This window comes from Dendrobates tinctorius, unplaced genomic scaffold (assembly GCF_039654945.1).
Source record: "Dendrobates tinctorius isolate UK_male_01 unplaced genomic scaffold, ASM3965494v1 ptg000102l, whole genome shotgun sequence".
Lineage (NCBI taxonomy): Eukaryota > Metazoa > Chordata > Amphibia > Anura > Dendrobatidae > Dendrobates > Dendrobates tinctorius.
This window is the reverse complement of record NW_027361770.1, coordinates 31,593,785-31,616,267: the sequence shown is the minus strand read 5'-3', so window position 1 is coordinate 31,616,267 and position 22,483 is coordinate 31,593,785.

Sequence of the window (22,483 nt, the reverse complement as noted above, 5' to 3'; positions counted from 1 at the left end):
TGAGATGGAGTACATAATTTGGTGCAAGCTGAGCACACATTGATGCAATGATCAGTCAGACCATGGCGAACCACAGGCAACCTTGTTTGAGAGAGGGCTCCTCCCACCTGAATGTGCTCATCCATCTGCACAGTGTGTTCTCCTACCTAGAATGAACAACAGGGGGTAGATTTGGTGAATGTCTCTTCCTAAGATGTCTATGAACCCGGATAGTTAGGGCCATGGTGGCCTCCAACGACTCAGGAGTAGCATATTGCACCAGAGTATCCTGAAGCCTAGCTGACAGACCCTGACAGAAATGGCTTCTAAGATCAGGGTTATTCCGCTGCATGTCAGTGGCCCATCTCCAAAACTCTGAGCAGTACTCCTCAGCCAGCCTGCCCCCTGCTTGATTTTACGGAGTCTAGACTCAGCCAGGGAGACACGATCAGGATTCCCATATACCAGCACCAAAGCCACGAAAAACTCGACCACCAACTGCAAAGATGGTGAATTAGTCGGCAAGGAGAAGGCCCAGGATTGAGGATCACCCTTGAGAAGGAGACAACCCCCACACGCTGTTCCTCACTCCCTGAAGAATGAGGGCAAAGCCTGAAATACAATTTGCAGGCTTCTTTGAAGACCATAAATTTATCTCTCTCTCCAGAAAATCTGTCAGGGAGAGGTACTTTAGGTTCAGGTTAAGCCAGGACTTGAGTCGAGACCAAGAACCCCATCACCTGCTGAAGTTGCAGCACCACCTGAGTTCGCAACTCAAACCTCATCCGTGAGGCATTAGATCAGGTGAGCAAAAGCCTCAGCATGAGTCATGGGTTCACCGGAAAAAAGTATGGGTCGGTGATAATGTCACGAACTGACACTGTTAAGTCCATCAGACAACACAACAAACACCAACAATGGGATTGAATGGGGAGAGGAAGGCCATCACAGTAGGGAGCAAGGGATGGGGCACCTCCTGAACTCCAACCTGTGCCTGGCCCTAAACTCCCCTAATACCTTAAGCTGGTCCCTCCCTCCCACCGCCATCACGTGCCTAGGTACTGATTGTCACCTCACTATTCCCTGGCTAGTGCACTGGCTGGCAAGGATGCTAGCGTCACCAGTGCTGATGGTGAACAACACAGGGAGAGGGACAACAACGAGACAGACAGAAAAAGGGGAAATAGTACTTAACACTGTCCCCACTGTAAAGCACCACACAGCAGAGGATAAGGCACCAGGACCACAAACTCCATGAACACAGCGGATTCACTACTGCAACCAGAGAGCTCTTTACTCCAGGATTGGTCAACATAGATTACTCTATCACTGACAGTCAGCTGATGGGTCATGTGACTTTTTAAAGGATGGTGGAAGTGGTCACCACTAGTGATGAGCGAACGTGCTCACCACTACTCGGTACTCGCCCGAGTATCACTGGACTCGGTGTACTCGGCGATCACCGAGCATTTCGGGGATTACTTGGTGGGAACTTGGTCTCCACCCATCATTTTTGGCGGACTTTAGAGACCCAATCACGTTGCAGGTAGAGTTGAGCGAAATGGGTCGGTCAAATTCATAAGTCGCCGACTTTCGCTAAAGTCAGGTTTCGCCGATCGAAACCCGACCATAGCGTGAGGTCGGCCATGAGGTCACCGACCCACGCGCCAAAGTCGCATTTCACATAATGCTTCCAGTGCCTTTTCTCAGCCAATCATCAAGGACGCATACTGTGGGCAACGCGATGACATCGGCAGCGGCCACCACAATCTTAGAGAAGGGCATTCGTGTGATTGGCTTGTTTTGTGTGGCATCACAGTGGCTATAAAAGCCCTGACCGCGGACCACCATTTTACTTCTGCCGATCTTAGCATAGGGAGAGGTTGCTGTCGCTGATTCTCAATAGGGAGAGTGTTAGGCAACAAAGAAAAAAAACCTGTGCTTCTTCTGATAGCGATTTCAACTGTACAGTTAGTGTGCAGTGACAGGGGAGGATTTTTGTGTGTGCAGCAGCGCTGGTGGTTATTAGGCTGCCTTATAAGGCTACCTGATAGCTGCATTGCTGTGTGCACACTGCTGTGCAGACTGCTTTTTTAAAAGCAAAAAAACTTTTATTCTGATTTTCTGCACAATTACAGAGTGTTCATTTTTTCACAGACCGTATAGAGGTGTACGCTCTTCACACACTACCATGTACCGGCTGGTATCACAGACATATACATGCTATCTGTGTGTGACTCCGTAAAAAAATAGACGGAGATTTTAAATTTTCCATACATACACCATATAGAGCTGTCCGCTTCTCAAACAGTATTGTATATCTGCTGTTTGTATAGCGGTCAAATCTATACAGAGACATAGTGTGTGTGTGACTCCGGAAAAAAATTAGACGGAGATTTAAAAATTTCCATACATACACCATATAGAGCTGTACGCTCCTCACACACTACCGTGTACCGGCTGGTATCACGGACAAATACATGCTATCTGTGTGTGACTCCGTAAAAAGATAAATCAAGAAAGGCACATCCAGCCCATGAATGGCAGCGCTTCCCAGGACTCACATCCAAAGATGATATTTCATATTTTTTTTTAATTTGATAGGTTAAAAAAGAGGAGATACAATGCGTTTCGGATACAGTCTGTATCCTTCATCAGGTATCATTAAAAACACAGTACAAATCCTAATAGTATAAAATTCAGTTACACTTATACAGTATATATCAAACAAGGAGGAACAATGAGTATATGTAGCCAAAAATACAGAGAAAAGTTGTATCTATCAAAAGTTATGCTTTAATAAATATATATGGTACAAACATTATGTAATAACAAACATGCATGGGCATATATCAGTATCATGTGACTAACGCCATGGGTCATTATACTGACCCATGGAGTTAGTCACATGATATTGATATATGCCCATGCATGTTTTTTATTACATAATGTTTGTACCATATATATTTATTAAAGCAAAACTTTTGATAGATACAACTTTTCTCTGTATTTTTGGCTACATGTACTCGTTGTTCCTCCTTGTTTGAAGTATGATATTGAGTCGCCTTATAGCATGGACATTTGAGATTTTTTGCTGGTGTTTCTATTTACACTTATATATAGCAGCAACCTTTTATCCCAGTCTCAGAAACTTGATTTAGCGTGTGGACCAAGTTCAGGAACACACTCACTGATTGATCCAACCTTGACAACATAGATGCAAGAAGAAAAGAAAAAAAAAACCCAGAGTAAAAAAACCCAGAGGGGAAAAAAAGGCAACGTTCAAACTCTCTCTATGATATCATTCAATCCATTTGGATATAATGTTCACAGACAATATATCCAAAATGTTTCATTCTGATTTAAAAGAGCATTCCTACTTGCAACACCAGAGGGTATCTGTTCCACCGGAGTTACTTTTATGTTAAAAATTTTGTTATGATTAATTAGCAGATGCCTTGAGAGACTATGTTTTAAAAAGCCATTTTTTGCTCTATTTCTGGGACCATTAATGCAGGACCGCAGTGTCTGCACAGTGTGTCCCACATATTGCAAACCGCAACTGCATGTGATGACATATACAACATAATCACTGCTACAGTTGAGTCTTTATGAAATCTCAAAGACCTCACCAGTACAATTACACTTGATAGTTTTAGCCCTGTGATCTAGGATCCCACAGGTACAACATTTTTTAGAGGTGCATTTAAAAACTCCGGTTCCTTGAGAAACACCACAAAAAATTGGATCAGTACTTTTTTTAATGTTTTTTCCTTTTGAATCCAATTGTTTTTTTAATTTACTGGGGGCCACCAAATTTTTCAAAGTTTTCCCCCTTCTATATGTAACTCTGGTTTATCAGGGAGATGTTTTCCCAAAACAGGGTCACGCTTCAAGATATACCAATATTTTGAAAGCACAGTTCTTATGACTTTATTTCCCCTATTGAATGCTGTCACAAAATTCAATTTCCAGCGATCATCACTCATTTCTTTACCAATGGTCAAATTATCCCCCTTCCTATTTTTTCATTTTACACATTCCTCCTGTGTTTTTACTTTGTTATCCCTATATGCACTATTTATCAATTTTTTTTCCTTAAATTTTCTTTTTAGAATTTTAGACTGAGCTACATAATCAGATTCTCTCATACAATTCTTTCTTATGCGAAAAAATTGGCTGTGGGGTATATTCACCTTCCACTTCTAGTAATGTGCACTGTTGAAATCTAAAAAGCCATTTGAATCCACCTTTTTAAAGTGGTTTTTGTAATAATTTTTTTCCCACTATGGCTGATCTCTAGATCAAGAAACACCATTTTTTCTTTATTAATTTGTGATGTAAAGATTATCCCTCAGATGTTATTGTTGCGCTCCTTTATTATCTGTGCCACTTCCTCCTCTGTCCCCTTCCATATAATAATCAGATCATCTATGAAGCACTTATAAAGCCTTATTTTGTCATTGAAAACAGGCTTTGAGAGTGACGATGAGGACTCGAATCGCCCCATGAATAAGTTTGTGAAACTTGGCGCGACCCAAGTCCCCATCGTGGTGCCGAGCAACTGTAAATACAGTATGCCTTCAAAAATGAACACATTTTGTTCAAGAATGAATTTAAGACCCTTTAACAGAAAATCTCTTTGCTCAGGGAGCATCTCTGTCTTTGCTAGATAAAAACCCACCGCATTTACCCCCATTTCATGCTCTATGTTGGAATATAATGAATTTACATCCAACGAGATAAAGGAATAGTATATTCAATTTATACCAGAGTAGGAAGAGTGCAGTGTGGCACTTCTTTGTCCAAAATCCTACTGATGAGGCAAAGGTTATCTGTAAGAAGTGTGGAAGGACCTTTAGCCAAGGGAAAAATCTCAGAAATTTGAATACCAGTTGCATGCTTAGACATTTACCCACCATGCACTTGCAAGCGTGGACGGACTACAAAACCTCAGGTACCACATGTGCACCTGCTCCGACTGAAGGTAGCCAGCAATTCTCCACCGCTTCCCCCACTGTAAGACCACCGCCACCGGTAAGCACACCACCATCAATAAATGTTGAGGTGTCGTCTCAAGGCCAAAGCAGTCAGGGAATCACAATGGTTTTGCAACAAAACACTGAATCTAGGCCATCACCACCAACACCATCACCAACCCCCTCTCAGTCCGTCCAGTCCACCGCTAGTTCCCCCATATGCAGCTCTCAAGTCCAGCTCACCCTAGCAGACACTCTGAGAAGGACAAGAAAGTACTCATCCTCTCATCCGCGTACACTGGCTTTGAATGCCTACATTGCCAAACTGATCTCATTAGAGATGATGCCCTTCCGTTTGGTTGAAGCGAGGCTTTCCGAGAGCTCATGGCCTATGCTGTCCCACACTATTACCTACCCAGTCGGCACTTCTTTTCTCGAAAAGCCATCCCTGCCCTCCACCTGCATGTGAAAGACCGCATTGTCCATTCACTCAAACAATCAGTGAGTGGAAAGGTGTACCTCACAATAGATGCATGGTCCAGTAGGCATGGCCAGGGCCATTACGTGTCCATCACTGCGCACTGGGTTAATGTGGAGGATGCAGGCTCCACAGGGGACAACGGCGGTGGAACTGTGCTGCCTAGCCCACGGTATAGGAAACAGTTGGCTGTAGGTGTTCGACCCTCTTCCTCTAGAAGCGAAAGCTCGTCGACAGAGCACAGTCGCACGAGCACTCCATCCGCAGCTGACAGTGTTGCACATGAGGTGTCCCACTATCGAATAGCTAGTGGTAAGCAGCAGCAGGCTGTTTTAAAGATGATGTCTTTGGGCGACAACAGGCACAACGCGGAGGTACTGGCTGACTACTTGCAGTGACAAACTGAGTCATGGCTGGGCAGTCTACATCTTGAGCCAGGCAAGGTAGTCAGTGATAATGGCCGGAATTTTGTGGCAGCCATAGCCCTTGCAAAACTCACACTCATACCTTGCCTGGCTCACACTTTTAACCTGGTGGTTCAGTGCTTCCTAAATAATTATCCAGAGTTAACAGCCCTGCTCCATAAGGTGCGAAGACTGTGCTCGCACATTCGTCACTCGCCTGTACACTCCAGTCATATGCAGAAGCTGCAGCGATTGCTCCACCACCCCAAGCACTGCCTAATCGTAGACGTTGCAAGAAGGTGGAACTCCACCCTGCACATGGTTGAGAGGCTGTGCGAACAGAGGCAGGCTGTATTGCATTTGTGGGAGGATACACGGGCAGGCAGTTTGAGGGCAGACATGGAGTTGTCGGGTGTGCAGTGGTCAAAGCTGAAAGACCTCTGTAAAGTCCTTCAGTGTTTTGAAGAATGCACACGGCTGGTAAGCGCGGACGACGCCATCATAAGCATGAGCATCCCACTTATGCGTCTGCTCATGCAAAGTTTGACGCACATTAAGGATCAGGCATCTGCAGCGGAGGAGGAACAGGAGGAGGAGGAGGGAAGCCTTGATGACAGTCAGCCATTGTCTGGTCAGGGAACTGTCCTGGACGAGGTAGAGGAAGAAGAGGAAGAGGAGGAGTAGGATGAGGGGGATGATTATTTTGAGGAGGAGGATGCTTCTCAGGGGGCAAGAGAAAATGTTGGTATGGCAAGGTCAGGTACAGGGTTTGTGCTTGACAAGAGGGATGTGGATTTGCCAGAAAGTGCTCCTTCACCCACCACTGCTAGTGCATCATTGACACCTGGAACATTGGCCCACATGTGTGATTATGCCTTGCGGATCCTAGAAAGGGACCCCTGCATTGTCAAGATGATGAAGGATGATGACTACTGGTTGGCTAACATCCTCAATCCACGTTATAAAGGCAAATTACACAACATCATGCCGCAGGAGAACCTATAGATAATATTGGCTAACAAACAAGCAACTCTGGTAAACTGTTTGGTTGAGGCATTCCCAGCACACAGCAGCGGTGCTGGTTCTCCCACGAGCCGTAGTGGGGAAAATGGAAGAGGTGTTCGTGGTGCACACAGCCGAAGTGGCATTAGAGACAGGGGTTTCATGACCATGTTGTGGACTGATTTCTCAAGTACCGCTCACACAACTGGTAATACTGCATCGATTGCAAGTGACAGGAGACAGCAGTTGTCAACTGTGGTTACAAACTACTTCTCCTCCCATATCGATGTTCTCCCTCACAGGTCATTTCCCTTTGACTATTGGGCCTGTAAACTGGACACCTGGCATGAATTGGCACAATATACCTTACAGGAGCTCGCTTACCCTGCTGCTGGTGTGCTATCTGAAAGAGTCTTCAGTGCTGCTGGATCAATCCTGACAGAAAAAAGGACCCGTCTGTCGACCCAAAATTGTCACGCCGCCTCCGCATACTCACCCGGCCTCCACTCCCACGCCGCAGCCCTCCGCCGCCCGACATCCACAGCGGTCCCTTCTGACAGGCTCGCGGCCGACAGGGTCTCTGCATGCAATGCGCATGCGCCAAAGGCGCGGCCGCGCCTTCCTCCTGTTACTTGTGCTCTGGCAATGCCCTGACCCGGAAGCACCTACAGACCAATGGCAGACCTGACAGGGCTCTATTAGGCCATTCCCCCTGAGGGAGGCGCCTGATCGTTGTGTTTGCTAGCACACTGGGCCCTGCTTCCTTGTGTGCTCTCTGCAGTTTCGCAGTCCTGTCTTCGGTGATTCCTGCAGTAGCTCCGCAGTCCGGTGCTCCATGGGTCCAGCTATCTAGACTCCAGACCTGCCTCCGGTGTTCCTGCTCCATCCTACTATCTACACTCCAGCCCTTCAGTCCTACTCCAGTCCTGCCTCCGGTTTTCCTGCTCCATCCTGCTATCCACACTTCAGTCCTTCAGTCCTACTCCAGTCCTGCCTCCGGTGTTCCTGCTCCATCCTGCTATCCACACTCCAGTCCTACAGTCCTACTCCAGTCCTGCCTCCCGTGTTCCTGCTCCATCCTGTTGTCTATACTCCAGTCCAGCAGTCCTACTCTGGTCCAGTCTCCAGTGATCCCGCTCTGCTGTATACGCTTCAGTCCCGCACTCCTACTCCAGTCCGTCCTGAGCCGCCCCTCTCGGTACCGGCTATCGTGGTACCCAAACCCCTGGGCCTGCTCCTAACGATCCCTGTATAGGGGTCGGCTCCACCTGGCAGCTCGCTCGGGGCCCCTCGGTGCCACGGTCCAGAGGGTCCACTCTTGGAGTTTTGTCTCCTGACCAGCCGTGGTAACAAAAATGTTGATGATCTAACCTTCATTAAAATGAACCATGCATGGGTTTCAAAGGATTTTGTCCCACCTTCCCATGATGACACATAGGTTGCCAGAAAATTGGCTCGCTTTTGTCCTCCTCTTCCTCGGACTTGTCCAATTCCTCCATTTGCAGCTGCTGAATGTACAGTCTACACATCAACATATGCAATTTTTTAAACCTCCCTAACTGGGCTGCCCCCCCCAAGGGTGGGGGTCACCACCTGGCACACCCGGGCCAGTGCCGTTGCTCTGAACAGTGTCTCTGATTGGTGGGGGGCCCACTCACCGTCAGACACACCGGCATACTATGCCAGTACCGTCACCCATGAGTGGGCCCCCCCTGCTTGCTCATGGCCACAGCATTTGCAAGTTGCAATACTTACCTCTCTCTCCTCCACCGTTGTGTAGTCTGGGCAGTTAAATCCTTCACAGGGACGGCCACTACAGATTTGGTGAACTGATCAATGATGGTTAAGATGTAGCTACGGCCTGTCCTGCTGGCCTCTACCTTCAGATGATCAATGGCTACCATTTGTAATGGACGTCAACTTTCAATCGGATGCAGTGGTGCTTTATGATCAGCTTTCACAGTTTTCCTAGTCACAGACGTGTGACATTCCTGCCACCATTTTTCAATGTCTCTTCTCATGCCAATCCTATAGAATCGCCTACGGCCTGTGACTTCTGTCTTTTGCACTCCAAAGTGACCAGACACATCATGATAGGCAGTGAGGACCATGTCTACATCTCTCCCTGTGATCACAATTTGATGGAGATGAGTAACGGTGATGGGATCCACGCTACTGCGATACAGCAATCCTTTCTTCACAAATAACCGTTTTCGCTGTCTCCACTGACAAAGTAATTGAGGGTCAGCATTGCCTCTGCGAAATCTACCGGGAGGTTTTCCCATGATTAGTAACTCCCAAATTTCTGCAAACATTCGACTTTCCGTCTGTACTTGTATCCATCTAGTTTCCAGTAGCGGAGAGTCTGTACTGGCTTACTGAGACTGAAATATATTCAAAGATTTAAAAGTACCCCAACAATGTATACTGGTGTACACTTCAAATACATTTCCCTTTTTCTACTTTTTATATTCTGATGTAATCCATACTGAGCCTGTGAGTGTCTGTGTCTGACTCCGGAAATATAGACGGAAATTTACAATTACCCCTAGACTGGATACACCTGGTATCTGCAGATACAGTACCTTTGTTCTAAATTTTTTATTGCGGTATAATCCATACTGAGTGAGCCTGTGTGGTTTATTCCTTCTATATATACAGAGATAAAAATTTTACCCTATACTATATACAGCTTCTATCTTGTTATACAGTACCTTTGTTCGACATTTAGTATTACGGTCAAATCCATACTGAGTGAGCGTCTGAGGGTGACTACGAGAATATCTTTACAGAGATTTAAATTGTACCCTATAATATTTATACTTGCTATCTTGTTATCCAGTACCTTTTTTTCAACATTTTGTATTATGGTCAAATCCAGACTGAGTGAGCGTCTGAGGGTGACTCCGGAAATATATACTGAGATTTCAAATTTGACCAACACTGTATACAGCTCTACGCTTCTGATACAGTACCCTTTTTTGTTTAGATTCTGGTGTAATCCATAATGAGTCTGTGAACGTCTGTCTGTTACTCTGGAAATATATTTGTAGATTTAAAAATTACATCAACACTGTATACAGCTGTACGCTTGTGATACATTACCCATTTACAGATTTTTATATTCTTATCTAATCCATACTGGGCCTGAGAGCATTTGTGTTTGCCTCCTGAAATATATACGGAGATTCAGAATGTTTAAACTATACTATATACAGTTGTGGCCAAAAGTATTGACACCCCTGCAATTCTGTCAGATAATACTCAGTTTCTTCCTGAAAATGATTGCAAACACAAATTCTTTGGTATTATTATCTTCATTTAATTTGTCTTAAATGAAAAAACACAAAAGAGAATGAAGCAAAAAACAAAACATTGATCATTTCACACAAAACTCCAAAAATTGGCCAGACAAAAGTATTGGCACCCTCAGCCTAATACTTGGTTGCACAACCTTTAGCCAAAATAACTGCAACCAACCGCTTCCGGTAACCATCAATGAGTTTCTTACAATGCCCTGCTGGAATTTTAGACCATTCTTCTTTGGCAAACTGCTCCAGGTCCCTGATATTTGAAGGGTGCCTTCTCCAAGCTGCCATTTTTAAATCTCTCCACAGGTGTTCTATGGGATTCAGGTCTGGACTCATTGCTGGCCACCTTAGAAGTCTCCAGTGCTTTCTCTCAATCCATTTTCTAGTGATACTGTACCCTTTTTCAAATTTTTAGATTATTGTGTAATCCATACTGAGCCTGTGAGCGTCTGTGTATGGCTCACGAAATATATACAGAGATTTACAATTATCCCTAGACTGTATAGAGCTGTACGCTTCTGATACAGTACCATATATCTGCTGGTATTTTGGGTACATTTCCACAAAAATTAGTAAGTATGGTGGAAGAGGCTGCGGACGTGGGCATGGGGAGCCAGCTGGTACTGATGGTGGTGCATCTGCTGGTAGTGCCAAAAGCACAATAGCAGCTAAGGCAGGAGGTGTTGAGCCTGCATCATGGTCTGGCTCTGGAAGGCCTGTAAGGCTCCCTTTTCTGGGAGTAGGTAAACTGCTTTTAAAGCCAGAGCATCAGGAACTGGCTTTGCCTTATATTGCTGAAACAGCCTCCAGCTCTATAGCTTCCTCTTCTGAAGTTTCAAAAAATGCAAGCACTGAGTCGTCAGTGCAGGCTTCTGGTCAGGAGCAACCCCTTTCCTTGGGTCCTTCACCCACACCAAAAGTGAAGGATGCGGCAGCCCACACTTCAGATTACTCCATGGAGCTCTTTCACATACCATGCCTGGCTTCATTCTAAATGGGGCACATTATATATGGAGCATTATTTGGGCCCATAAGACACTGGAGCATCATCCATGGGGCCCATCATATACTGGATTATTCCAAATGGGGGACATCAGACACTGGAGCAGTATTCATGGGGCCCATTATACACTGGAGCATTACAAATGGGGATCATTATATATGGAGGATTGTTTGGGCCCATAAGACACTGGAGCATCATCATTGGGGCCCATCATATACTGGAGCATTCTAAATGGGGCAGATCAGACACTGGAGCAGCATCTATGGGTCCCGTTATACACTGGAGCATTAGAAATGGGGCCCATTATATATGGAGCATTATTTGGGCCCATGACACACTGGAGCATCATCCATGGAGACCATCATATACTGTAGCATTATGTGGAGCTCATCATATACTGTATGGAACATTATATGGGACCAATTATTCTGTATGGAGAAATATATGGGGCTCATTATGGTCATTATGGCCATGTGGTGGCCATAATACTGTATGGAGTAATATACTGTCCGTTTTTTGAGCTATTGTAGAATATAAAATAGATATCAGTCATGTCATGTAAGAAGTGAAGTATTTTTCATTGTACTATACCTATATTTCTGTGCCGCATCGGAGCATCATGAATTGTAGTACGTGTTAAAAGGGCGCACTGACACTCTTTGGCCCAGGGCACATAAAAACCTGGAGCCAGCCCTACCCCCCCACAACTTTAGCCAAATAACCCCCAGTTTTCAATGCATAACTATTATTATAAAGTAGATTAAGGTTGACAAGTTTAAGTAAAAAGAATTGATGTTGTTGACATTGAAATGGGCACTGTAGGTGTGTTTACTGTCCTCCACTCCCTGCCGACTTTGCTTCCCCATTGACTTGCATTGGGTTTTGTGTTTCAGTCGGACCTCCGACTATTCCCTATAGTCAGCCGATTTCGTTCAACTCGATTTTTGAAAAAGTTGGGTTTCATGAAACCCGACTCGACCCTAAAAAAGGCAGTCGCTCATCTCTAGTTGCAGGGATTGTCTGCCAGGCTCATACATCTGTGTGCCAAAAATTGAGGCAATTAGGCCAAAATTCAATTTTTTGGGCAGTCTGTCACTCTCGGTATATCCAGCAGTCTTTTGCATCCACCATAAAAAAAAACAAACATATTTTACAGTGTGGTATATGTGTGACATGCCTCATACGTCCATGTGATAAATATTTGTGGATTTTAGGCTGGTACTCCATTGTTTGGCTGTCTGGCACTCAAGTTCTATACAGCACTACATTGCATTTGTACAAAAAAGCAGACCACATTTTACAGTGGAGTCTATCTCTGACACGCTTCATACATCCATGTGCCAAAAATTGAAGCATTTATGCCAAAATTCCCTTTTTTGGGTAGTCTGTCACTCTCATTATATACACACAGTACCTGGCTGACAAACATTTCCCTATGGGGGGTACATTTTTAAAAAATATACTATGGGCATCATAGACACCCTTGCCAAAAATTAAGTGACTTTTACATCACGAAATACGTTCACCCTGGTGTTCTACTGGTTGTGGATGATGAGAATGAGGATAAGGAGGAGGATAACACCATGCAGACCAAATCAGGAACCGAAACCCATGTGTGGTTGTGAAGAGGTGCATGAGAATACACCTCCACAAAAAAGACAATGTATTTTAGTTTATGTTTTGCTGTTTCCATTTGGTGGTGTACATAAGTCTTGCCCAATCCAGCCCTTGTTCATTTTTATAAGAGTCAGCCTGTCAGCATTGTGTCAGTTGACAGGTGGATGCGCTTATCTGTTATAATTCCACCAGCGGCAGTAAAAACTCTCTCTGACAGAATACTAGCAGCAGGGCAGGCCAAGAGCTCCAAGGTGTAGAGAGCCAGTTCATTCCACGTGTCCAACTTGGATACCCGATAACTAAAAGGCACAGAGGAATCCCGGAGAACGATTAGAACTTTTGTACGATCTGCAAGGTACTCCCTCACCATCTTCCCAAACATTACACTTCTTGTGCCAGCACCCCTTGCCTCTGTGCCGACACGATGGGAGGGTCTGAGAAAACTGTCCCAGAACTTTGCCATTGCTCCCCTACCTGAGCTGGATTGTACTTCTGTCTCTCTCTCTTGGACTCCTTGGTTGTACAACAAACTATGACGTCTGCTGTCAACGTTCTCACATGGGAATTTTTTCAGTAATTCTGCTTCAAGGGACCTCTGGTACAGCAACATTTTTGTACACCACTCTTCCTCTGGAAGAAGAGATTGAAAGTTGTCCTTCTAGCGTGGGGTCTAGAAGTGTCACGAACCAGTAATGAGTGTCACCGAAAATTTTTATAATGCGAGGATCACGGGCAACACAGCGCAACATAAAGTCAGCCCAATGCGTCCCAGACTGCTAACAGGCAACACTTCCGTGTCGTCACCAAGGGGACGACTGACCATGCTGTCCTCTTCCTCCTTGTCCTCAGGCCTACAACACTTACAATGAACCTCAGTAAGATCATAGTGCAAACATCATTGTAAATAACTTCTTGCAAATACACCCCTGTATTTTTAAGCTCCCCCACCTCAATTTAGATTTTTTAGTTGTCACGAGCAGGATTGTTGTGTTTGGGTTAAATTTTTGTTATCGTTGTTACTTAGTGTAGATTGTAAGCTGTCACGAGCAGGGTAGTTTTATTTGGGTTAAATTATTGGATTATTGCTATCGTTGTTATTTAGGACTGTTGTGTTTGAAACTGTTAAACTGTAAATATATTTTCGCTCTAAAAATCATATTTTTTCCACAAAAACCATCTTTTAGCACCAATTTTTTTATTTTAACAAAGGTAGCAGGATAAAATGGACCCAAAAATTGTTGTGCAATTTCTCCTGAGTATATAGACTCCCCATGTGTGGAGGAAGACAATGCTTGGGTGCACAGCAGGGCTCGGAAGGAAAGGAACACCGTTTTATGTTTTGAATACAAAATTGGCTGGAATCGAGAGTGGACACCATGTCGCATTTGGAGAGCCCCTAATGTGCCTAAACAGTGGAAACGCCCCATAAGTGACCCCATTTTTGAAACTAGACCTCTCAAGGAACTAATACAGATGTTTGTTGAGCACTCTGAACCCCCAAGTGCTTCACATAAGATTATAGAGCTATGAAAATTAAAAATCACCTTTTTTCGACAAAAAAACATCTTTTTGCACCAATTTTTTAATTTAACAAAGGTAGCAGGATAAAATGGACCCAAAAATTGTTGTGCAATTTCTCCTGAGTATGCAGACACCCCATATGTGGAGGAAGACCACTGCTTGGGTGAACGGCAGGGCTCAGAAGGGAAGGAACACTGTTTCATGTTTTGAACGCAAAATTGGCTGGAATCGAGAGCAGACGCCATGTCGCGTTTGGAGAGCCCCTGATGTGCCTAAACAATGGAAAATCCCCACAAGTGACCCCATTTTGGAGACTAGACTCCTCAAGTGACTTATGTAGATGTTTGGTGAGCACATTGAACCCCCAATTTTTTATTTTACCAAGAGTAACACGAGAAAATGGACCCAAACATTTGTTGTGCAATTTCTTCTGAGTGTGCCAATAGCCCATGTGTGGGTGAAAACTAAATTTGAAGCACAGTGCAAAGCTCAAAAGGGATGGAGTACCATATTATAGCGCAGATTTTACTATTATGGTTTGTGGGTGCCATGAAGCGTCCATGAAGCTTCCAGAACAGCAGGACTCTTCATAAGTGAACCCATTTTACAAATTACACCTCTTGATGAATTAACCCTGCTGTTCTGTTAAAAATGACCGTTTTTGCACTTTGATATTTTTTTAAAAATTCATTATGCGGTTCTGAAACTTGTGGTTACTTCTATTATCCTAATTTGAGGGGTTCTTTCTAAGGGTACTTTTTTTTTTTTTTTTTGGTTCAGTTTTTGCATCACATTTTTTTTTACACTTGTACTGTCCCAGTCAAAATTGACCGAATAGCATTTTGTGCTAATTTCAGCCATTTTTTGAGTGAAACAAATGAGTTATAATTTCTTTTGAGACTACTTATTGCATCTACTATTGTTTATGAAGTAAACAGTTGCTTTAGGTGCAGATTTACATATGCTTTCAGTACAAACCATACGCATTGACTTTCAGTACAGTTCTGTGCAATGTTTTTTCTCTGTATGTTATTTACCCTGCTTTTCCTCTAAAAATAAATTAAAAAAATGATTTTTTTAAAAAAAATTTAAAATTATTTTTACTATTTTTTTCAAAATGTTTGCACGCATTTTAAACTATAGTTAATTTTAGTTATAGTTGTTATAGTAGTAGTAGTTGTTTTAGTTATTTAGTTAAGCTCAAATTTGTAATTTCTGTGCAGAATTCAATAAGCCCTTGTAACCTTTATAAGCACAAAATAAATAAAAACATTGAGTTTTTTAAGTATTTTTTTTTTATAATGGCCAACCATGTTCACATACAGTATAATAATGCAACAGGTATTCAAAATTTTTTTTTTAAGTAGTTAAAACAGCATTTTAATAGGTCCGGTCAAAAATGACCGGAGCAGTACAAGTGTATAGTGGAAACGAACAGAATAGCAGGGTTAATCTAGGAGTGCAGTGATCATTTTGACACCATTGTTGGGTCAGAGAGTTTTATACCATTGGGCAGTGAAATACCCCATATGTGGCTGTACAGGACTGCTTAGTCATATGGAGTCGACCTAGCCTCAGTGGGGATGGAGCATTATTTGCCTCCTGGAGCACAGATTTTCCTAGAACAGGTTGTGGACTCCATGCACACTGGGGCTCAGAAGGAGTTTCTTTTTTGGGGGCAATTAGCCATTTTGCTTTTCAGAGCCTTTGTGCTACCAGTAACATGGAAACCCCCTATATTTCTGTTAACAGATGACAGAACTGGGTGAGGACTTGCTTTTTTGTGGATTGAGTTGAAGCTTTTATTGGCAGTGGCGTACCATCAATAGTAGCAGACCATGCAGCTGCTATGGGGCCCGGACAGGTGAGGGGGCCCAGATGGGTGAGGGGGCCCTCGACAGCTGCTGCAGTTTGGCAGCTGTGCTGACACAGTACTATCTCCTTTAATTAAATGTAAGCGCCGGCCGCCGTATACCCCCTTGAAGCTCCCCTTTCCTTGTTTCCTGGTAAGCAGTTGGCTGAAGTCTCTGGCTGGATTTGCATAAGAACGCCACACCTCCTGGCAGCCAGAAAGCAGCACACATGCATTGCAGGAAGCAGAAAACATTCATGAGCCTCTCTCAATCAGGGAGAGGGTGGACACACACACAAGACAGTGAGCCCGGCTGGGGGTGGATTTTTTTTGCTAAATGTGTCCCCTCACTGTGCTGGCAGCCTGGAACTTTGCACCTTAGGGAGGGGGGCCCGGCTGCATGCACTGTGGAGGGTGGAGGGGGCCCTGCATGCACTGCAGGTGTGTGTGTGGATTCCTCTGTGCTTCTGTGGCTGGGCCTCTCCTGACGTCATCTGTGCTGCTGTGGCTGCCTCTCCTGACATACTCTGTGCTGCAGTGGCTTCCTCTACTGGCATCCCTTGTGCTGCTGTGGCTGGCTCTCCTGACATCCTCTGTGCTTTTGTGTCTGGCTCTCCTAATATCCTTTGTTTTGCTGTGGCTAGCTCTCCTGACATTCTCTGTACTTTTGTCGCTGGCTTTCCTGACATCCTCTGTTCTGCTGTGGCAGGCTCTCAAGACATCCTCTGTGCTTCTGTGGCTGGGCCTCTCCTGAAATCCTTTGTGCTGCTGTGGCAGGCTCTCCTGACATCCTCTGTGATGCTTTGGTAGGCTCTCCTGACATCCTCTGTGCTGCTGTGGATGGCTCTCCTGATATCCTGTATGCCGCTGTGGCTGACTCTCCTGACAACATCAGTGCTGCTGTGGCTGGTTCTCCTGACATCCTTTGTGCTTCTGCAGCTGGCTCTCCTGACATCCTCTGTGCTGCTGTGGATAGCTCTCCTGATATCCTGTATGCTGCTGTGGCTGGCTCTCTTGACATCCTCTGTACTTTTGTCGCTGGCTTTCCTGACATCCTCCGTTCTGCTGTGGCTGGCTCTCATGACATCCTTTGTCCTGCTGTGGCTAACTCTCCTGACATCCTCTGTGCTGCTGTGGCTGGCTCTCCTGACATCCTCTGTGCTGCTGTGGATAGCTCTCCTTTTATCCTGTATGCTGCTGTGGCTGGCTCTCTTGACATCCTCTGTGCCTTTGTAGCTGACTTTCCTGACATCCTCCATTCTGTTGTGGCAGGTTCTCAAGACATCCTCTGTTCTTCTGTGGCTGGCTCTCCTGACACCCTTTGTTCTGCTGTGGCTAGCTCTCCTGATATCCTCTGTGCTTCTGTGGCTGGGCCTCTCTTGACGTCATCTGTGCTGCTGTGGCTGGCTCTTCTGACGTCCTCTGTGCTGATGTGGATAGCTCTCCTGATATCCTGTATGCTGCTGTGGCTGGCTCTCCTGACATCCTCTGTGCTGCTGTGGCTGGCTCTTCTGACATCCTCTGTGCTGCTGTGGTTGTCTCTCCTGAGATCCTCTGTGCTGCTGTGGATAGCTCTCCTTTTATCCTGTATGCTGCTGTGGCTGGCTCTCTTGACATCCTCTGTGCCTTTGTAGCTGGCTTTCCTGACATCCTCCATTCTGTTGTGGCAGGTTCTCAAGACATCCTCTGTGCTTCTGTGGCTGGCTCTCCTGACACCCTTTGTTCTGCTGTGGCTAGCTCTCCTGATATCCTCTGTGCTTCTGTGGCTGGGCCTCTCTTGACGTCATCTGTGCTGCTGTGGCTGGCTCTTCTGACGTCCTCTGTGCTGCTGTGGATAGCTCTCCTGATATCCTGTATGCTGCTGTGGCTGGCTCTCCTGACATCCTCTGTGCTGCTGTGGCTGGCTCTTCTGACATCCTCTGTGCTGCTGTGGTTGTCTCTCCTGAGATCCTCTGTGCTGCTGTGGATAGCTCTCCTGATATCCTGCATGCTGCTGTGGCTGGTTCTCCTGACATCCTCTGTGCTGCTGTGGCTGGCTCTTCTGACATCCTCTGTGCTGCTGTGGTTGTCTCTCCTGAGATCCTCTGTGCTGCTGTGGCTGTCTCTCCTGACATCCTCTGTGCTTCTGTGGCTGACTCTCCTGACATCTTTTGTTCTGCTGTAGCTAGCTCTCCTGACATCCTCTGTGCTGCTGTGGCTGGCTCTCCTGACATCCTCTGTGCTGCTGTGGCTGGTTCTTCTGACATCCTTTGTGCTGCTGTGGCTGGCTCTTCTGACATCCTCTGTGCTGCTGTGGATGTCTCTCCTGAGATCCTCTGTGCTGCTGTGGCTGGCTCTCCTGACATCCTCTGTGCTGCTGTGGCTGGCTCTCCTGACATCCTCTGTTCTCCTGTGGATAGCTCTCCTGATATCCTGTATGCTGCTGTGGCTGACTCTCCTGACATCCTCTGTGCTGCTGTGGCTGGATGTTTGACCTATAACATGCATGCCCGGAGTTAAGAGCACCTGTTGATTTTTTTTTTTTTTTGGGGGGGCCCATTCAGACTTTTGCTATGGGGCCCCATGATTTCTATGTACGCCCCTGTTTATTGGATACATTTTTCATAACCTATGAGATAACATTGATATGACTCTCTACGCTGAGAACTTACTTTGGGGTTTACATCTAAATCTCCGAGCGACGTGACAGATTAAACCCAGAGAGATCCAATCACTATAATGAGGCATAATCAATACCAATGTCCAAAATATTAGTGGCACTTTAAAAACAGCCTAGAACAACATATCCCACACAAAAATAAATATGAGGATACATGAAGAGATAAATCAATCATCATAATTTATTTGATCCATTTAAAAGTCACAAAATCACATTAAAATGAAAGACAGAAATGTCATAAAGGGGACGCTCATCAAAGTTAAAAAATGAGTAATAAGTGGACAAATGGGGAAAGAGCAAATGGCTATTCAATGGTTAACAGTGCAGTGACCCCCCTTAAGATATACAATCCACTCTGTAAATGTGAAACCCCCAAATGACTGAATAAATACAGCAATGTAACAGGCAATAAATATGTCAAAAGATATTAATCACAATCAAAAACAGCAGACAGAGGCAACAAAAATGAAAAAATCCGGCCAGTAATGCTGTCAGTGAAAATTCTGGTTCATTACATTAGCATCTGCCCGGTATCCAGCCATATAGAAAACATGTGAAAAACACTTAATACCTGAATAGTAAAGCTGCCACTGGAGGTGTGCTCACATTGTTCAGGCATTCCCTCACCCTGACGTGCGATTCACCACTAGAGTTGAGCGAAACGGGTCGGTCATATTCAAAAGTCGGCGACTTTCGCTGAAGTCGGGTTTCATGAAACGAAACCCGACCATAGCGTGAGGTCAGCCACGAGGTTGGCGACCAGAGCACCAAAGTCGCGTTTCAAAAGATGCTTCCAGCGCCCTTTTTCAGCCAATGATGGAGGACGCACACTGTGGGCAACGCGATGACATAGGCATCGGTCACCATCATCTTTGAAAAGGGCATGCAAGTGATTGGCTGGCTTGGTGTGGCATCACAGGGGCTATAAAAGGGCGTGCACGCCGACTGCCATCTTACGTCTGCCGATCTTAGCATTAGGGAGAGGTTTCTGGCTGCTGATTCAGAGTAAGTGAGAGCGCTAGGCAGGGAAGAAGAACCAAAAAACTGCTTCTGCTGTTAGCGATTTCCACTTACAACACAACACTTTGTGTGCAGTGACAGGGGAGGCTATATTTTTGTGCATCAGCTCCGTTGGTTATTAGGCTGCCTTATAAGGCTCCCTGATAGCTGCATTGCTGTTTGCACACTGCTGTGCAAACTGCTTTTTTAAAAGCAAAAATACTTTTCTTCCTCTTTTCTGCACAGTTACCAAGCGTTCATTTTTCCACCCTTTTGTGTGTGCAGCAGTCCTGCTTATTAGGCTGCCTGCGTCCATACTTGGACTGAGAGCATCATTGTCAGCGTCCTCAAATCTCTAGTGAGATCCAAATTCTCACCAATCATATAGACACCCTCCAGCTTGTCATTCACCATCCAATTTCAGCCTGTTACATTGAGGTGTAATCTCTACTGGGCCTGAGACAATAGTTCAGCGTCCTCAAATCTATAGTGAGATTCAAATTCTCACCAATCCTATAGACACCCTCCACCTTGTCATACACCATCCAATTTCAGCCTGTTACATTGAGGTGTAATCTCTCCTGGGCCTGAGACAATAGTTCAGTGTCCTCAAATCTATAGTGAGATTCAAATTCTCACCAATCCTATAGACACCCTCCCCTTGTCATACACCATCCAATTTCAGCCTGTTACATTGAGGTGTAATCTCTACTGGGCCTGAGACAATAGTTCAGTGTCCTCAAATCTATAAAGAGATTCAAATTCTCACCAATCCTATAGACACCCTCCACCTTGTCATACACCATCCAATTTCAGCCTTTTACATTGAGGTGTAATCTCTACTGGGCCTGAGGCAAAAGTTCAGCGTCCTCAAATCTATAGTGAGATTCAAATTCTCACCAATCCTATAGACACCCTCCACCTGGTCATACACCATCCAATTTCAGCCTGTTACATTGAGGTGTAATCTCTCCTGGGCCTGAGACAATAGTTCTGCATCCTCAAATCTATAGTGAGATTCAAATTCTCACCAATAGTAGATACACCTTCTACCTTGCTTTACAGTACCATATAGCTGGTGGTTTTTTGGGTAAATTTTCACAAAAATGAGGAAGTATGGTGGAAGACGCCATGGAAGTGGGCGGGGGTTGCCAGCTGGTCACGATGGTGGTGGTGGTGTTGCATCTGTTGGTAGTGGCAAAAGCACAATAGCACCTAAGGCAGGAGGTGTTGAGCCTGCGTCATCGTCTGGCTCCACAAGGCCTCGAAGGCTCTCTTTTCTGGGAGTAGGTAAACCACTTTTAAAGCCGGAGCTTCAGGAACAAGTTTTGGCTTACATTGCTGACACAGCCTCCAGCTTTCTCGCCTCCTCTTCTGAAGTTTCAAAAAATAAAAGCACTGAGTCGTCAGTGGAGGCTCCTGGTCAGGAACAACACCTTTCCTTGTGTCCTTCACCCCTACCAAAAGTGAAGGATGTGGCAGGTCACACTACCGATTACTCCATGGAGCTCTTTTCACATACCATGCCTGGGTTAGCAAGTCAAATTGTGAATTCCCCAGTCCAAGATGAATCTGACATGGAGTGCACTGATGCACAGCCAATGCTAGATTTTTCTGCTGGTACATTCACTCAGAGCACTACATTGTCCTCGCAGTGTATTGAGGCAGAATCAGACCCTGATGAAACTCAGGTGCCCCTTCCCGCATACTATCCCACCTTACACAGTGACACAGAGGAAGGTGCACATGAAATTGAAGAGGAGGTGATGGATGACCCAGTTGTTGACCTAGATTGGCATCCATTGGGGGAAGAGGGTGCCGCTGCCAATAGCTCAGAAGAGGAGGAGGAGGATCCGCAGCAGGCAACAACATCGCAACAGCTGTTATCTGGCATGACCGTAGCAGTCCAAAAACGTGTTACAAAGACCAAAAGAGTTGCAGGACAGCTTGGCCAGACGATCAAATTAGCACAGCGTGCAAGGTCTCAAAATGTCTTCCATAGTAGAAAAGAGTGCAGTGTGGCACTTTTTTTAACAAAATCCTAATGATCAGGCAAAGGTTATCTGTAAGAAGTGCGCAAAGACCTTTAGCCGAGGGAAAAATCTGAGAAATTTGAATACCAGTTGCATGATTAGACATTTAACCACCATGCACTTGCAAGCGTGGACGGACTACCAAACCTCACGTACCACATGTGCACCTGCTCCGAATGAAGCAACGCTACATCGCTTCCCCCTCTGTAAGCCCACCGGTTAGCACACCACCAGCAGCAAATGTCGAGGTGTCGTCGCAAGGGCAAAGCAGTCATGGAATCACAATGTTATTGCTACAAAAGACTGAATCTAGGCCATCAGCAACACCATCAACACCATCACCATCACCAGCCCTCTCTCAGTCCGCCATGTCCACCGCTAGTTCCACCATATGCAGCTCTCAAGTCCAGCTCACCCTACCAGAGACTCTGAGTAGGACAAGAAAGTACTCATCCTCTCATCCGCGTACACTGGCTTTGAACGCCTACATTGCCAAACTAATCTCGTTAGAGATGATGCCCTACCGGTTGGTTGAAAGCAAAGCTTTCCGCGAGCTCATGGTCTACGCAGTACCACGCTATGACCTACCAGTCTGCACTTCTTTTCACGTAAAGCTATCCCAGCCCTCCACCTGTATGTGAAAGAC